This window comes from Acinonyx jubatus, chromosome D2, assembly GCF_027475565.1.
Source record: "Acinonyx jubatus isolate Ajub_Pintada_27869175 chromosome D2, VMU_Ajub_asm_v1.0, whole genome shotgun sequence".
NCBI lineage: Eukaryota > Metazoa > Chordata > Mammalia > Carnivora > Felidae > Acinonyx > Acinonyx jubatus.
Genome location: NC_069393.1, coordinates 78,046,712 through 78,065,328, shown reverse-complemented (window position 1 = coordinate 78,065,328; position 18,617 = coordinate 78,046,712).

The following is an 18,617-nucleotide window of genomic DNA, read 5'->3' as shown; positions in this document are numbered from 1 at the left end:
TCAAGTGGGGATAAGAATAGACGAGGTGCACGCTGGCGTGAGTGAGGCCCCGGGGGAAGTGGGCCTGACTGTGCCCTCATGCGACAGGAAGCGGGCACTGAAGATCAGTCACGGGTGTCTCTGGGGGCAGGGTGTGGGGACCGGGGGCGCTCTAGCTGTGTGAAGATTAAGAGGAAAAGGCAAGAACAAGCCAGGAGAAGGGACAGGCTGCGTAGCCCCCGTGGGCAGGGTGGGCACGGTGGGGCTGGGGGCAGAGGACAGCTTGGGGCAGGCTGCCAGGCTGGGGGACGGGGAGGCTGCGGGTAGGAGGCAGAGGCCTGGGTTTGGGGGCGTTGCCCACCACTGAGGCTTTGGCCCTGCAACTGGGGGAAGGGGGAGGTGAGGCACACCTTCTTGGATCACCCTGGAGGAGGTCCTTGGTAGCGTTCTCCATTCCCGAGACCCCCTCTCATGGGAATGAGTCACCCCGGGCCTCCCAGAACTCTCCCAGAAGCCTTTTAGGCCGACTCAGGCCACAAGCGACAAGGACCCCACCCGGGGTGGGGCGGGGAGTGGGGGGAGAGCTCAGCCCCGGACCTGGAGGAGAGGCAGGGACTTGGCCTGGTGCGGGGAAGGGCTCTGGGGCCCCTGGGCGGGGACAGCAGCAGAGGCATTCTCCGTGGCCAGCCAGGGGCCCGCGGAATGGCCCTCTCTGCTTCTCTGGGACCAGACTGGCTTCCGTGGGAAGGGGACGCACAAGGGGAACGGGAATGAAATCCACGGAGATGGCTGCAAACTAGAATATCCTGGGCGGGGTCCCTTCCCAGGAGTGTGTCTCAGCTTCTGTGCTCAGGCCCCTCCACACGGAGCCCCCACCCTGCCTCCCGCCACTCACAAATGGTCCCACTTACACGTCTGCGAAGGTGCCGGCCCGCTCGGCTGAAGCCCAAGGGCCTGGAGACCCTGGCCCCGTTTTCCCTCGGACCTTTAATGAGCCTTGGGAATGTATTTTTGGAAGCAGTAATGAAGGCTTTCCAGGAAATGAGGGGCAGGGTGAAATATATTGCTGCTGCCACATGTTTGTGGTTGGTCTGTTTTTATTTTTAAAATAACAATGCCGTTGAATGACATATTTCTAACTGTGAAAGTGTCTGATAAGCTGGAGTTTATGGTCTGGAGCCTCGAGCAGGCGTCTCAGGTTGGGGGGGGAGGGGTGGCGGGAGAGAGGTGTTGGGAGTCCAGACTCAGGGTGGCAGGTGGGTCAGAAGCAAAATAGCTTTTTCCAGGGACTTGTCAGATGCCCTGTGCCCATTTCGCAGGTGGGGAAGCTGAGCCTGAAGTTCTCGACTTGTCCCACGGAGGCCTCTGGAGCGCCTGGCTCCCCTTGACCCCTACCTGATGGGGGTCTGGACACCAGGCAAGAGCTGAGGGTTCCTGGCCTTGAGGCCTGCAAGGAGGCGCCCTCAGGGTCAGTTTTCAGGTTTGTTCTGCTGAACACAGCAGGTGCCTGAGGGCCAAGGACAGCACCTTGGGGGGGGGGGGGGCTCTGTACCCCCAGGCAGCCCAGGAATTTAATTTCTTCTCATTGAAGTGCAAAATGGCTTCTCATTCACATTCTCACTGCCTTGGGGGGCCCACCCCCAACCTCAGCTTTCTTTCCTGTGCCTTCCTCACCCTGGGGTGATTAATTATTCCTCCTCCTGTGACTCCTGTCCTTCTTGGCCATGACCTGGAGGGCACTGGGAGGCCCCAGCCGGCTAGACACTCACCACCACTGCCCGCAGTTGCCCGCCCCTGCCCGAGGAGGGCTGAGCAAGCCAGTCTCACCCAGTGTCGGCTCCTCCCCTCCACCACCGCACCCCTAGGCAGATGCTGAGCCTTCCTTACACCACAGTGTCCATGGAGCATTGTGTGCTTTCGTGGGGGGGGGTGGGGGAGGGAGCGGACGTAGGTGGTCAGCAGATTAATATTTGATGGGCGGCAGGCACGGTGGGATCTGGAATACTCGTGCATGTCACACCGGCCCCTTTGTGTGCACCATTGGGTTGAAGTCTTTTGACGATGGCATGAGTGTCCCGGGGTTGCTACATGGCCACGTGGCCACATGTGGCCACATAGCCACCAGCTTGGCTTTAAGCAGCAGAATTGTGGGGGCGCCTGGTGGCTCAGTGGGTTTAGGTGTCCGACTTCGGCTCAAGTCACCATCTCACGGCTCGGGGGTTTGAGCTCCGCGTCGGGCTCTGTGCTGATGGCTCAGAGCCTGGAGCCTGGATTCTGTGTCTCCCTCTCTCTCTGCCCCACCCCCGCTTGCGCTCTGTCTCTCTCTATCTCTCAAAAATAAACGTTAAAAAAAATGTTTTTTTAATTTTATCTGGATTTCTGGAGGCCAGAGTCCCAAGTCAAGGTGTCAGCGGGGCCACACTGCTCTCTCTGGAAGCTCTACAGGAAGAGTATCCCTCTCCTCTTCTGGTGGCCCCGGGCGTTCCTGGGCTTGTGACCGCAAGGCTCTGTCTCTGCCTCTGTGTTCATGCGGCCTTCTTCCCCCCCCCCCCCCCCCCGTTCTCTTTTCTGTCTCTTACAAGGACACTTACTGGATTTAGGGCCCACGTACACGGGCTTATCTTGAGATCCTTACCTCAACGACATCTGCAAAGATGCTTATTCCAAATAAGGTCACATTCCAAGGTTCTGGGTGAACATATATTTTGAGGGCCACGAGTTGCCCGCGACAGTGGTTTTCTTGCCTTTAGGGAGAATTCTCCACCCGTCACACAGGCCAGACAGCCTCCAAGCCCCGCCCCCACTGGCCTCCTCCGGGTCTGGCCCTGCTCTGCCTGTCCCCTTCTCCTCCAAGCTCCTTCCCATCTCAGAGCCCTGCACACGCTGCCCCTTGCTCTGTATGGCTCCCAGGTGGCCTCCAGGCTTCGGCTGGAACTTTCTGTGCTAGTTCCTGACAGAGGCTGTGGCCCTGGTACAGGGTTCCTCGTTGTCCCTCCCCCAGGTGTGTGCACTGAAAACTGTGCAGCAATTTTTTTTATGTTTTTAATGTTTTATTTATTTTTGAGAGACAGAGAGTGAGCGGGGGTGGGGCAGAGAGAGAGAGGGAGACACAGAATCCAGAGCAGGCTCCAGGCTCTGAGCTGTCGGCACAGAGCTCGACGTGGGGCTCGAACCCACGGACCATGAGTTCATGACCTGAGCCGACATCGGACGCTTAACCAACCGAGCGTCCCTGGCGCCCCTGCAGCAATTTGTTTAACATCTGTTTTCCCCCGTGTAGAGAAGACTTTAAAAAGCCAGAGACTCTGTTCGCTGTTCACTACGTTCAGACCCCGATACCCAAGGCCCTGGCCTGCTGTGCTGCTCCCGAAATATTTGCTGGATGCAGGAGAAAGAAGCAGGTACCAAAAGGAAGTGGGAACCCAGGGGCTTGGGCTTTGGGGCAGTCCCCCAAGACAGTGAGCTGGTAAGTCCTGGATAAAGGTGTCGGCCAAGGGAGCAGGCAGGGCACATCCAAGAGGCAATGAAGTTCCCATTGTCGGGATGTGATATTCATGATGCTGAGAATGAAGGAGGGGAGGAACAGGAGGCCGAGCTTGCTTTCCAACGTAGCAACAGGCACCTGCTCGTCTTCACAGATGGCGAGCAAACCAAGGGCAGGCTGAGGCAGGGAGGAAAACTGGGCTTTGTCCCCTCCTTCTGCTGCCGAGGCCACCCTGTGGGGCCAGACCCTTGTCAGCTCTTCCCTGAACCTTTGTCGCTGGCCTTCCTGTCCCGCAGCCCATCTCTCTCTGATCCAGCTTCTACCCTGCAGCTGGGGGACCCGATGGGATGCAACCTTGTCCCTGCATCTCCCCCAGCGCAAATCTTTCCATGGCTCCCTCTTGCCCACCAGAGAGGTCCAAACCCATTACTCTGGCTGCAAAGGAAGCTTAAAGGCGCAGCCTCAGCTGACTGCCTGGGCCCCATTGCCACGGCCTTCCCCAGTCACCCGGGGTCAAGTCTCCGTGAGCTCCGCATTTCCCCAAATACGTTAGACTTTCATATCCTTCGCATTGTTTATACACGCCGTTCCCTCTCCCTGGAATGCCTTCCCCCTCCCACGATTCACCTGGAAACCTTTACTCATCCCTTACGACTCCCGTTAAAATCCTAGGGCGGCCCTTGCTGAACTTCCTGGGGTGGAGGGGCAGATAGGACCACGGCGGGTTTCTGCAGGTGTCTCCCCTACCTGGGCCTGGCCCAGAGCTGAATCAACAAACTCTCTCAAGTGAACCAGGATGGGGTGCCCTGTGCAGACAGCATCCAATCCTCCGCGGTAGGGTGGGCCTAAGAAGAGGTCTCTGTGAGGCTGGTGGGCCTCCTCGGGCCTCTCAAGGCTGCCCAGCCTGACACTGTGGCTGGATGCTTGGGCCGAGGCGGCAGACAGATGGGAAGCCGGTCCCTGAGCCAGCCTGCAGAGGGCTCTGAGAAGGGAGGGCCGAGGGGCTCTTCCAGCCCTGACTTTCTTCTTCCACTGGCTGCGAGTGGGGGAGCGGGGGCACCTGCTCCCCTCTGATAACCGAGCGGATCATTTTGCGGCTCATCGCCGGAGCAGCTGTGACGAGAGTGGGAAAAGCAGGCCCGTCAGAGGAGCCAACAGCAAGGATATGGACGCTACGCATTCTGAGGACTCGTTTGCACACATCCCAGCTGCGATTTTTCCCCTCGAGAGAACGGGATGTCACAAGTCCGACAGGCGTGCAACAACTGGGGTAGGAAGGGGGAAAAAATAGCTGCCAGGGCTTCAAAAGCAACGCTTTCTTGGTAGAAAGGATGTGAGAACAACTTGACGAGATAAAGGATGCCGAGCTCTGAGCCGCACGGTGATGGATGTCAAAGGCACAAGTGGCCTTGGGAAGACCGGGCTGTGCTGGCAGTGGTCTTGGCAGCCTTGGAGAAAGAGGACCGCAGGCTGGCAGCGGGGGGCATCTCAGTCCCTGGGATGGTGAATGTTTATGCTCACCGCAAAGGCGTGTGTGTGTGTGTGTGTGTGTGTGCGTGCGTGTATTCCACACAGTGCTTGTGTAGACTTTGTATGAGCTTGGATGTTGCATCAGTCAGCGATCACCACAATACTACTGCGTAACAAACCGCTCCAGATTTCAGTGGCTTAAAACAACAATTAACTTATTATCACTCGTTGGTCTTTGGGTGGCCTGCAGCTCAGCTGGGCTGGCTTAGACTTTTGGCTCCTGGCTCTGGGCTGTAGGGCGCCCAAGTGCAGCCCGGGATTAGGTGTCCCCACACATCAGGCGTCGCGCCTGGACCGGCAGCCAGCGGGGCATGTGGTCTGCTCCACGTGTCTCATTCCGGAACCTGGCCGGAGGGCTAGCAGCGTCTGGGGTATGTTCTTCTCATGACGATCCCCAGAGTGAGACAGCAGACCCCACTGTGCAAGCACATTCCAGGCTGTTTGCTGGGCCTGCTAACAACACCCACGTGGCCAGAGCGAGTCTCACAGCCAAAGCCCAAGGGACGTATACGCTGCTCAGCATGAGGCCATCACGTAGTGGGAACTGGACCACAACTCTGTCGTTATGGGGGCTTTGGGGCACGTGAGTGTTCTCGGGGTTCGAAGGCACGTTGTCGCGTGCCTCGGGGTGTCTGGAACCACTCCGTGTGTGCATTTCTGCGTTTTGCTCAACGATCAATATGCTCCCAGATGAGCATCATGAAATTATTGTAGTGAAATGGAGGGGGGGGGGTCACGTGAGAGGGTTGTGGGGGGGTCATGGGTCTCCTGGCACTGCTTGAAATTTCGTGCCCAGTTATGCGATCCGGCCTTGGTCCACACTACAGTCGTAAACCACACGAAGCCGCCCTACGTATCCATCACCCTTCATGGGTGTGATTTCTGGTCCCTTCTCCGGCTCAGAGGCGAGGAGCCTTCGCTTTCCAACCTGTTCAAGTGAGCTCAGCAATCTGTAATTGGGAGGCCACCAGGGAGACGTTGGAAGGAAAATTAGGCTTGAGGGACAGCCCCCACGTCGATGGAGTTGAAAGAAAGCATGCCCGCAGGTAAGGAGAAAGGCCGGGTCTCGTCTGGGGCCGGTTCCCTGGGGCGGGGAGGGGGGCAGGAACGCACGGATTGATCCGAGGGTTTCAGGTAAGAGGCTGGAGCAGCTGGTGCGCTCTGCACAGAGGCGCCGCGGGGACTCTCTCCGGCAGCGCCGTGACCTGATCCTCATCAGCTTCCAGGCAACGCAGCCAACCTCCCAGTTAGTTACACTTGCCTTCTATTTTTCACGAGATGAATTTTTAATTTTTATGACAGGATTGGGAAACTTCCAACGTATCTCCACACGGCAGCCTCCAGATGTGCTGTGTATTTGGTCAAACGGTCAGGGCGCTCCAGACATGGAAACGAAAGTGGTTTTCCCTCCTCCGCTAGAAGTGGGCTTGCCGACTAGGTGTTGCCCGGGGCCCTTGGGAAGGGGCCCTGGATGGGAGCTTCCTGAGCGCGGACTTCGCGTCAGGGGCCCTGCTGGGCTCTGGGGCTCGGACACAAAACACGATAGGCAGGTGGGATCTTTGTCCCTGCGGAGCTGACATGCCAGCGGACAGCCGGGCCCCGGAGAAAGAAGCTGATAAGCTTAATATCTGGGCCCTGAATGAACCCCCAAGGAGCAGAGATGGCCTTTAACAGCAGAGGCCTCTTTAGACCTCCTCTGGGCTAAGGGTGAGGGGTTGGGGGGCTGCCTGACCACGTGAACGATACCCAGGCCACCAGGAAAGGGGCCTGACTTAGCCCGGCGTGGCCCACGATGGATGCCCATCACAGATTCAGTCTCTTGCCCCATCTCTGTCCTGGACAGCCAGGTCCCCTTCCCCCAGTGTCAGAAGGAGCCCTGGTCGTGGCTGTTCAAGCCCCTCCAGAGCCAGGAGGCCACGATCACCACCCGCCCCAGCACACCGTACCCCTCTCTCTTCCCTCCTGAGGGCCAGGTCCGCATCGCCCCACGATCCCGAGGCTCAGGACACGAGGGAGCTGGAAAGCCGGCCTCAGGAGCACTGCCTTCTCTTCCTGCACCGTCCTTCTCATCCGTGCCCTGCTTGCAAATCCCCGGGCTGTCAGGGAACCCGTGAATTACAGTCCCTGCTTAGGGCCTGAAATGAGGAATCAGATAACATGGGCAGGAAAAGGTCCGCCACTGAAATGGAAGCCCGTTAAGATCACAGGGGCATAGGAGGGCTGAGCCAGAAGGGATTTTCTTACTCCCTTTGTGGTCTACCCAGGAGTACCGAGGGAGCATGCGTGGGGTACCCAAGACTGTACCAGGCAGATGGGGGGCACCCCGGGCACAGACGGGAGCAGGCCCTCTCGCCGGGGGACGTGGCTGATGTCGTGCTGGGAGCTGTGTGCAGAGCCCAGGAGGAGGTGGGAGGCCAAGTGGTGGACCCAGGGGCGTCAGAGTGATGAGGGAGAGTGAGGCAGGCTGAGCGCAAAACACAAGCTAGCACCCCCCCACCCACACACAATCCCAGGGGGACACGCGTGATATTTCTCGGACACTCCCGGCTACCCAAAACAAGGAAGGATAAACAACATGGTTAAACTGATAAGAGTCTCCACCCGTTTACCGGAAAAAATCCCATCAACAGCCTAAAGTCCAGTAACTCCCTACAGTCTCCGTGTTACTGCTTTGCTAGAGGGAAAAACAACCTTAGCTTGACCATAGCTAGGCCTCCAGTAAGCCTTTAGCACGTGAAAGTCTCTTTGGAAACTCCCTCTTGACTTTATCTCCCCGGATTCCAGAAAACAGTCACCCCTCACATTTACAGTGCCCTGCTTCCTGCCCCTGGGTCCTGTCGCCGTGCTTTAATAAAATCACCTTTTTGCACCAAAGACGTCTTCGAGAATTCTTTCTTGGCCGTCGGCCTCCGGACCCGACGAACCCCACCGTCACCTCCAAAACTTCATCAGGAGGAAGCACGGCTGAGGACCACAAAGTCAACCAGGATGGGTGGGGGGGGGGATGCTCATCTAAAAACCGCCTTTATTCCTCCTTCTGGCCCTGTTCAGACGGATGCAGGATCTGATCTGCGCCCCAGCAGGAGAGGAGGAATCGGGCCTGAGGTTTCCCCTGCGGAGGTCATGGCCTAATGACAGATGATCATGATTACTTGCTGAGCTGGTGTTTCACCACAGGGGAGAGGAAAATTCTCCCGGCTGGGAGAGGGGAGGGGATTATAGCTAGACACTGGTGTTTGTCTGAGATGCATCCTTCCCTGACCCAGATCCTGGGGAGAGAGCATGATGGGTTCGGAAACCGAAGATCGCCCTTGTCACATCTGCCACATTGTCGCGCAACATCGACAGCATCCAGGTTTGCTTCACTTTTAGGCAGAAGTTCAATATTCTGCAGCGATATGGCTCGGGTATCTTCCAGGTTTTCACCATTTTTCCCAGTCTCTTACAGATGGCAACCTACGTCTCATGTGATCGAAAGCCTTTTTAGCAAGGTGTCTTTATGTGGTCTCACGGCGTATTCAACTCTGTTTTCATAGAAACAGCGACTCTCTTTTCGCATCCATATTTCATTAGCTTGCATCACGTTTAATAAAGCCACCCCACTGTAGGAACGAAACTGGTGCGAACAAGTCGGGGACCATCACATCCGACCCTTGGCACATTCACAGCTGGACGGGTGGGAGCAGAGGCGGGCAGGTACCAGAGACAAGCCCCTCCCTCCCAGAGCATTCGCGTGTTGACATCAGGCGCTGCTGTTCACGGAGGGAGAGCAGAGAGGTGGTTACTCCAGACCCTTCGTTAAGGGGAAGTTGGGTAAGAGGGTTTCTACTGTGTTTGCAAGAGAATGATTGTATCTGAGATTAGGTGTCCCCCCCCACAGACCTTGAAGACAAGGATTTGAGAGCAAAGAAAGCATGGATTTATTTGGAAGGGATAGTAAGAAGCACGGGTTGGATGGGGGAAGCAATACGAGGAGGGGAAGAAAGCCGGCTCGAGGGTAACAAATAGCAGCTTTCCACCATGGGCGATTGGAGCTCATGCCCACCATGGACTTCTGCAAGAGTACACAGAACGCCTCAGGGGACTCCCACCCAACGGCCAGGAAGCTGGGGCCACTTACCTGCCCACTCCCACCCACCCTTAGCTGGGGCTGCTCCCGGGAGCACCAGCTGCCTGGCGCAGAGGACATCCTGCCTAAGGCTGAGCACCCTGCTGTGGCCCCAGAAAGGCCCTGGGCAGCGCCATCTTGTCCATCATGACCTAAGCCAAAGTTGGACACTCAACCGACTGAGCCACCCAGGTGCCTTGGTTTCCATTTTCTGTTTCAATAAGAAGGGGAAAAAAGTGAATGAACTTTAGGCTTGCAGAAAATGCTTTAATATATCATATTAATATGTCTGTTTCTACCAACGCAGTCATAAAATATAATTTTTAATGTTTTTTCCTTACGGAGTGTTTAAGTCTGGTTGGGCTACCATAACAAAACAGCACAGACTGGGTGGCATAAACAATGAAACTCACAGTTTTGGAGGCTAGAAACTCCAAGATCAAGATGCTGGCTGATTTGTTCCTAGTGACACAGGCCACTTCCTGGCTTGGACACAGCCACCTTCTTGCTGTATGCTGGAATGGCCTTTCCTCAATACACGCACCTGGAGAGAGACAGAACTCTCTCTTCCGCTTGTAAAGTCCCCAACCCTATCAGATTAGGACTCCACCCTTATAACCTCAATTATCCATGATTACCTTGTGAAAGCCCTATCTCCAAATGTACTCACACTGAAGGTTGGAGATCCAGCATGTGACTTCTGGGAAGACACAATTCAGTCCAGAGCACGGAGAAGGGGCCCCCAAAGGTCGGACTGAGGCCCTGAATGGAGGTGCTTGCGATAAGAAGCGATGGTTATGTGCAGGCACCGGAGGGCCAAGGGGCTATCGTGGGGCACCAGCTGCCTCTAGCAGATTGTAACGATTGTAGACGCCATCTGACCTGAGCAAGGAGAGTGAATATGGAAGGACCACTTGGGTAATGAGACAACGAAAGGGTCAGTGGTTCCGGGGTCTCTGCAGGGTCACAGAGAAGTGAGAGTCGGGTCATGTAAGCTAGCTGAAAAGATGGAAGACAGTGTGAGTTTGTGGTTTTGGAGGCCATCCGATTTCAGGGCAGTCATGGGAGTCGGGGGCTGAGGTTCAGATCACCACACAAGAGGGCCAGCCCATCCTTAGGGGTCATCCAGGTGGACATTAGGCAGTGTCATTTGGGTGTGATGTAGATGGGGCGGGGGGGGAGGTCTCCAGTGGCAGAGGGAGTGTGACCAACAGGGCAGATGAGCAGAACTCTTTCCAAGAGGGAGGAGACCGGGCACCCGGGTGGCTCAGTCACTTGAGCATCAGACTTTGGCTCAGGTCATGGTCTCATGGTTTCTGAGTCTGAGTCCCTCATCAGGCTCCCTGCTGCGAAGCACAGAGCCCACTTTGGATCCTCTGTCCCCCTCTGTCTCTGCCCCTCTCCTGCTCCCCTCCAAAAAAAGCGGGAAGGAGACCAACGAACCAAGAGGACAAGAAGGAGGTGACCCTATCCCTGACCTGAGCAGCTTACAATGGGAAAGGAAAAAGAAGTATTTGCTGTTTCTCTGAACAATTAACCTGTCCAGCCTCTCGTTGTCAGGATGAGGAAAGGAGCTCTTGCTGGAATCCTTCCACCAGACAGAGGCAGAGTTGGAACTAGAACACAGCCCTTCAAACTGAATTAATCAAGCTAATTTTCAAAGGGAGTTTATGGGATGGACAGGTAAGCTATGCTCTTGGTCGGCAAGATAAAATATTGAATAGATGTCTATCTTCCCCCAAGCTAATGTGCGGATTCGACACACTTCCAATCAAAATCCCCAAAAGATGTTTTAAAATCAATATGCTTTGAAGTCCCCTCTGAAAAATACAAAGAGCAACAAAGTGAGGAGTAGAGAGACAGGGGGTATGAGCTGAAGCTGTTGGGCCCAAGAGCATGTGATCGAGTGAAACTATTGAAATCACACAGCTGGCCCAGGCCCAGAGAGATAGACAGCAGGGCAGCCCAGAGAAATGGAGTATGGAAAACGCTCGCGTCGATAAAGTCCACTTTCCAAAACAAGTACTAAGGCAGCAATGTGTTTAAATCACGTTGGATAATAGCACAGTCATTCGGAAAAAAAGATTGGTTTGGATCCACAGGGCACCATACACCTCATAAAGCCCGGGCAGATTCAAGCATACAATATGGAAAACTAAATTTTAGATAAACTGGCAGGACAGAAAACAGAATATTTATCAGATCTATGGATGAATCGCTTGTCTCACAAGCAATCGAAACCACCACACGGACAAAGATTGGCTGAGTTCAATAGGGAAGTCTACAAACTTTGGAATAATGACAATCATGGAAAAAATTTTTAAGGGATAGCTCACTGGGAGAATACTTACGCCGAAGATGAAAATAACATGGCTTTCAAAGGATGACTGACAAAGAATATAATAATACATAATATAATATAATATAATATAATATAATATAATATAATATAATATATAATATACACTGAGCCGAGGTGACGTGGGCACACTCACGGATGCCTGTAGTGTGATGGATCCGTGGGCACAATATGTTTGGAAGACAAAATGCGGAAATGAAGCAAAACTCACAAAGACTTATACAACCTGAGTACTTACTTATTCTGGCATCTGAAACTCTATGCAAAGAAGCCAATGAAATGGAACAACGACCACGTATACAAAGATGCTCATTATCACGGATAAAAGTACGTTGGATAGGAAAGCAAAACACAGAGAAACAGAAACGACTGTAATGTCCGAAAATAAGAAAATAGCTTAGTTATATCATGGCATATCTACTCAATGGAATATATTTGGTCATTCAGCCCCGTTAGAAAAGAAAAACAGACAAAGAGACGAAAAACAAGCCCAAATTGGAGTCATTTGCCCCCTAGGACAGCCAACCAGGACTTTGAATTACAGATTCAGTTTATTCCAGGAATATAATCTTTTCAAAGTCAATCTGGGATGTCTTGATCACTATTAGTGAGGCAATCATTAATAAAAAGAGAGAGAGAGAGAGAGAGAAGATTTAAAAAAAAGATAACAAGCCCTACTATTCCCATCCCCCAAAAAAGATGTCCTGGCCTGAAACAATCATTTCTTCTGCTTTGCTAATAACGTTCTTGCCCCACCCTCCTGCCTGTAAAAACCTTCCATTCTGAACAACTCTGTGGACAATCTCTCTGCTCGCTCAATGGGATGCTACTTGATTCATGGATCGCTTGATAAAGCCAATTAGATCTTCAAATTTACTCGGTTGAAATTTTTTTTAAACAAGCCTATATGGGGAAATGTATGGAAATGTTAAGAAAATGTTAAGATAAAAAAAAAATACACAAGCTCATGTGTGGAAAGATTGTAACTCTTATATATGCAAAGTTAGCATGTGGATAGAAAAGGACCAAAATGTAAATGAGAAAAATAAAAATGGTCACTGTGTTAGAGCCATGAGTTTAAAGATAATGCTCTAGGGGCACCTGGGTGGCTCAGTCAGTTGAGCGTCCAACTTCAGCTCAGGTCATGATCTCACGGCTCGTGAGTTCGAGCCCCGCGTCGGGCTCTGTGCTTACAGCTCGGAGCCTGGAGCCTGCTTCGGATTCTGTGTCTCCGCCTCTCTCTGCCCCTCCCCCGCTCATGCTCTGTCTCTGTCTCTCTCTGTCGAAAATAAATAGACATTAAAAAAAAAAAAAGATAATGCTCTAAATAATTTGGGGCGGAAAGTCTTATGTTCTTTTTTTTAAGTTTATTTATTCATCTTGAGAGAGAGAGAGAGCACATGAGCAGGGGAGGGGCAGGGAGAGGGAGAGAGAATCCCAAGCAGGCTCTGCACCGTCAGCACAGAGCCTGGTGCAGAGTTCGAACTCATGAACTGCAAGATCGTGACCTGAGCTGAAACCAAGAGAGGGACGCTTAACCAACTGATGCACCCAGGCACCCTAAAAGTCTTGTATTTGCGTCTTTCCTTCCTTTCCTCCCTCCCTCCCAAGCAGAGTAGACCATGTACCCAATGGAGACACCAGAGCTTAAACCTCATCCTTCTATGGCAGTCTCTCAGAGTCGGCCAAATGGCACGGGGACGCTGGGAGTCGGTGGAGACCTTCTTTCATCTGCCAGACGTGCACACGCCCCTTAGGTATGAAACAGTAGAAAAACAACCCATATACTCAGAAAAAAATCACATACGCCAGTTACACTCGATATATTGCCAGATGAACCCCAAACACTATTTTGAATACGTCTGAAAAAAAGTTCACCTCCCGGTGAAAATGAGTCACGTTTGCAGCAAAGCCCCAAATCTCCGTGTGGATTTCTCCATCCCGCGTTAACAGGAGGCCTTGTTTTGCCCGAGATCTTTCTATCCAGCCGTTGGCCCCGGGGAGGCCCCCATTTGTAACTGGAGCTGTGATGTCCTGCCCGGCAGACCCCCCTCCCCACCTCCAGCATCTGTCCACCACGCACCACGTTCCCAGGCTTCCACGGCCCCTGCCCACATCCCCGTTGCCCACCCCGCCGAGCCGGTGCCTTGGCTCCCCCTCTGCCTCATCGTGGCCCCCTTCTCAACGCCAGCTCCTGGAGAGACCTTCCTTCAGCAAGGCTGCTGGCTCCTGGCGCAATGGTCTGTCTGTTCCTCTCTACCATGGCTTTCTCCTCCCAGAGCGCGATGCCCTGCTGGGTGAGGGAACAGTCAGGTCAGCCTCCCTCTGTGTGCTTCTGCTGCGGCCCCGGTCGCTTCTTTCACTTTTGGTGGCTTCTCTTGGGATGCCACTGCTGTGCCTCCTCGTCGGACCCCTTCTCGGGGACCCTTCCCCCATGTCCATCATTGAGGACCTCAGAAGAGGTGTCCCTGCAGTTGTGGACTTGGTTCACGTTCTTGCTAGGCTCCAGCGTCCCGCGGAGATCAACAGAGGTGGCTGGGCGATTGTTTCTGCGTTCCAGGGCATTCTGAGAGAGCTGGAGGCCGTCTCTGTCCAGGGCACACAGGAGACCCCAGGGGCAGTGTGGCCTTCGTCTCATAGCAGCCTGGTTGAGCCTCACCAGTAAGCAAGTCGGGGGAGCCACAGAAGTGCCCTGCCCCCAATGCCTATTCTGTCCTGGGGAGGCGGCCACACCTGTAGAGAGAAACACAGGAGAGAGGGAGAGACGGGCCGACAGATCCTGAATGAATGCTTGGGCACAGTCAAGCCATAAACCAACTCTGCCCCTGGTCTTATGCAAGATACTACGTCACCGAAGGGGAGCAGAATCTGTCGTCCCAAAATACGTCTCTTTGGCGTAAGGATTCTTTCAGGCTGATGACTTTTAAGAAACAGCAGACACAGAAGCTCTGAAAACAGCGTTAATGTTACCCTTTTCTAGGAGACGTTTGTCTCCATTTCTAAGGGAGATTTCTCTGTATCAGGCTGTCTCCCTCTCTGTACCAGGGAGGGGCGGACTAATTCTCTAGAAACTCTTATCTATGGAGAAGGTAAGGACTTCTATCTGCACCACAGCCTTAGCCTTGTTTACTGTGCTTTTCCTGATAATCTCCCACCCCGCCTGCCCCCACCCCTACCTAACGTCTTTTGCCTTTAGCTGGAGATGGTATTTAAAGTAATGACTTGGGGCCTTTGGGGGCTTCACTCAGTTTTCCTGGTTCTCTTCCACGTATACGGGAGCTTTACATGTTATGAAACTTCTGTTTTTCTCCTGTTCACCTGGTTTTCTTTTTACAGAGGGATCTCAGCGAAGAACCTACAAGGGTAGAGGGAAAATTATTTTTCCACACCCACAAAGCTTACCCAAGTAGGGTTTCTGACATGTACCGGAAACAGTCGTGAGGGGTGCAATACTCATTACTATTTTTTTTTGTAAGTTTATTGATTCATTTTGAAAGAGAGAACCAGCAGGGGAGGGGCGGAGAGAGAGGGGGACAGAGGACCCGCCGAAGCAGGCTCTGCCTGAGAGCAGAGAGGCACACGGCGGGCTCAAACTCACAAACCGTGAGATCATGACCTGAGTCGAGGTCGGACGTTTAACCAACTGAGCCACCCAGGTGCCCCCGTTTCTATTTCTTAACTGTTCCGATTCATCTGTTGTGTCTGCTCGTGGGGGTGAGGGTGTGGCTGCCACAGGCCTGGGGTGGGACCGGGAAGGAGTGACTTGGTGCCCAAGCAAAGCCCAGCAGCCACCGTGCACCCTGGAAGCAGTCCTTTGTGGCCCCACGGGCTCACCAGTAGGCAAAGCGGTGCCTGAAGCCCCCGCCCCCCCCTCCCCGGGTCAGTGTGTGAAGGCAGCAGCCAGGCTGGTCCCATAGGCGATGACATCTGTGTCCCACAGCGTGTTCCTGAGAGGGAGAAAGCAAGTGGCCTCCTGGGGCACCGACCTGGTGCTGCTGATGAATTTCTGACAGCGGGAACCTGGCTGATAAATTCATCTCAAATCCTGAGAAGGACCCAGCATATCTCTTCCAGAAATGTGAACTTTAATTTATTTAAATTTAATGGAAAAGCATATGGAGGGGAACAGAAAGCTAATTTAAAATAGTGCTCAAAGCAATCAATATGTTAACAGATTCCCTTCGACTTTCAGCGCTTGGCTGCAAGGGGGGGAAAAAAACCCACAACAAACCTTTAAAATGTAAGTGGATCCTTTCCATCCTCCTCCTTCTATTTGATAAAAACACAGTTTTTGATGTCTGGGGCTGAGTCCTGGGGAGTTAAAATCAGCCGGTCTTGTAAACATTAAAAGATGCTTTTGGAAACGTAAATCATCTGATGAAGTCGGAAGTGGGAGCGGAGAGAACTTGAGGTCAAAAAAATACTTTTTTGGGTGCGCCGAGGCAGACAAGGAGTATGAAGTCTTTCGCATCAAACCGTCCTCGTTTCCTTTGCGTGCTTGAGTTTTCGCTGCTACTAAGTAGGCATCACGATCCCCCCTCCGTGTCCTTGTGAGGGTTCAGGGGGAAAAGCGGCAGGAGCCTGGTTTGCAAACGGCAAAACTGTGCACTTGCTCTTTTAGGGCGCTTCTCACCACGCCCCTTAGCAGATGTCTCAGCAGAGACAGCACGGACCCAGCACCGCGGGCCTCCCGCAGACACGCTGGAGTCAACCAAGCCGATCTGAGGGGCCACTTCCTAGCCTGTTCGGACACAAGAGCCGGTGTTGACAGCTCCACCATTAGGGAGTCATTCCTTTGTTGCAATCTCCCCTCTGTAGAGGCAGCAAGGTGTGGCGGGGAAAGAGCAGAGGCTTTTTGCGAAGGGTTTGGTTTGAATCCTGCCTCCAGGGGGCTTCCTGGCTGTGTGGACTTCTCCGGGTTGTTCCTGCACGCCCCTGGTTGTGTTGTCTGCGATGTGTTCAGAGTGGTTGTAGGGAAGGAATCAGACTCAGAGTAAGTGCTCAGCGGGCTCTTTATTCCTTCCAAAGGGCAGGTCCCCGGGGAATGGTGTATCGCGAGAAAACACTCTACTATAGCGACTCCCTCTGGGAGTAGAGAGCATGGACAAGGGCTCTTTGGAGGTGCCACAGGGCTTCTGGAAGTCCTTCTGGAAGCTGGTGTGGGGAAGAAAACTGGGCCGGTTTGGAGGTCTTGGCCTACAAACCGCCACCCCCGTCTTCCCATTCTGGGGCGAAGAGAAACCTTTGCAAAGGTGATAGAGCTCTGTCTCCTTATTCCTTAAAGCACCTCAAGGTCAACTTTTTCCAGATTGAAATTTGGACATCACTGGCAGACACCCTCAGAATCCTGATTCTCCTGCCCCCCTCCCGCCCCCAGCATTGACCTTCACAGGCCCGGATGATGTTAAGATTCTGGGGCTTCTCGCTGCCAGGTGCAAAGAGCCCTCATTTGCTTATATATTTTAAAAAGGGAGAAAAAGGCTGCAGGACTATTTTAGAATTTCATATGTAATCAAAATCTGCCTAATTGCATTTTCTCCTGGAAAAAGGAGAATTTCAGGGTATTGAGTTTCCTCCCTGCAGCATGTAAAGGTGGGTTTAATTTCCATAATATGTCCCCACCGGGGTTTCCTGTCTGAGAGGTCGTGGCCAAGATACCGTCTCTACTCTTTTTCCGGGAATCTTAGCTTGCCAAGAATTTGCCAGCTTAATTGCCATCAGGTTGATGGAAAACGTAGTTCACCAGATGTCCAGAGGTGGCTTCTAGAAGGTTAAAAGGTTCCAAGGCTGTTTCCCAAACAGAAGGTGAGAGCCTGGAAAGACAAGTGGTTCCTTTCTCCCACAGAGACATCCAACCCTCCCTGAGGGAGAGGACCGTGGAGATCCCAGCAACCAGGTCCGGGTCTGGGGATCCAGAAAAGACATCTCAGAAAGCAGTAAAAAAATTGTTCACAAGTTGCCAAAAAGCCAGGCAACAAATCTGTAGCCCCAAGAGAGAGGTGCAAAGAACGCCTTCTGTGCTAAGCAAGGAGCAGGGCCCTGTGCTCAGCCTCGCACGGTTCTGTGCAGTAGCCAGGACAGAAGCACGCACCAGAATGATACTGACAGAAACACGGAGAGCCAAGCCTCCTGCATCTTGCACCGTCTGAGAATTTGCGATTCGTGTACAAACCCTGACGCCAGGAAAGCACTGCTCTGACATGACAAGTGTGGAACACAGAAGAGTGTCGGATCTAGAAATAAGCCATAAAATGATGCAAAGAAAGCATTTGAACCAGCTTCTGGCCGAGAGGTTCCTTGAGGCCAGGCCTCCGGCAACGAAGCTGGGCCTCCATGTCTGAGAGTCACTGCATGTTTGCAGGCGAGGGGGTTCTCGGGAGACACTCTGGTCACGTCCACGTCTGACGTGGCGGTCACCAGGCAGGCTTGGGAGCCACTGGGCCTTGCGTCTGAGCACCAGCTGCCCTCCCCACAAGCCATGTGGCCACTCATCTGAGACTCACCCAGAAATGGGGGTTGTGGGTGTGCCGGCCAGTGGCTGCGAGCACGGCGTTAAATAAGCTGTGTTACACGGCTACGTGACTACACGGTGCCACATGGTACGCTAAGAGATGTGTCCCTTCCCCCTGCCATCACCGGTCTCATCCGTGTTTTGCTTTTAACTAATCCTTTGGCTGGCTTTATAAGGCTCCGGTTAAAGAACTCCGTTGGGTGTCATTAAGGAGGGTTCTACCCCTGTGACCTCCAGCCATGTCGTTTGGACCACGCAGGTGTCCCTGCCCCGCAGGTCCCCGGGGGCGTGGGGACGGTTCCAGCCCTGCAGCCCACTGCACTTCCGAAGTGCGTGTTTCTGGCCCCTCGATTCCAGGCTCTCTCCTCCTCTGGGGATGGGACACCCTGGCCAGCCCGCCTCCTGGCTCACATGCAAAACAGAGCCCCACGCCGCCGTGACATGGAATATGGGAACTATAAACGGGAGGCTGGCTCTATTTTTAGAATGGCATTCACGACTATGCAGTGTGGTGAAAGGTCTGTAATTTCTCCTGGGTTGAGAACAGTGTGGCTCCCACCAGCGCCGGGGGCGCGTGCATCTGAAATGAAGTCTGAGGGGCGCCTGGGGGGCTCAGTCGGCGAAGCGACCGACTTCGGCTCAGGTC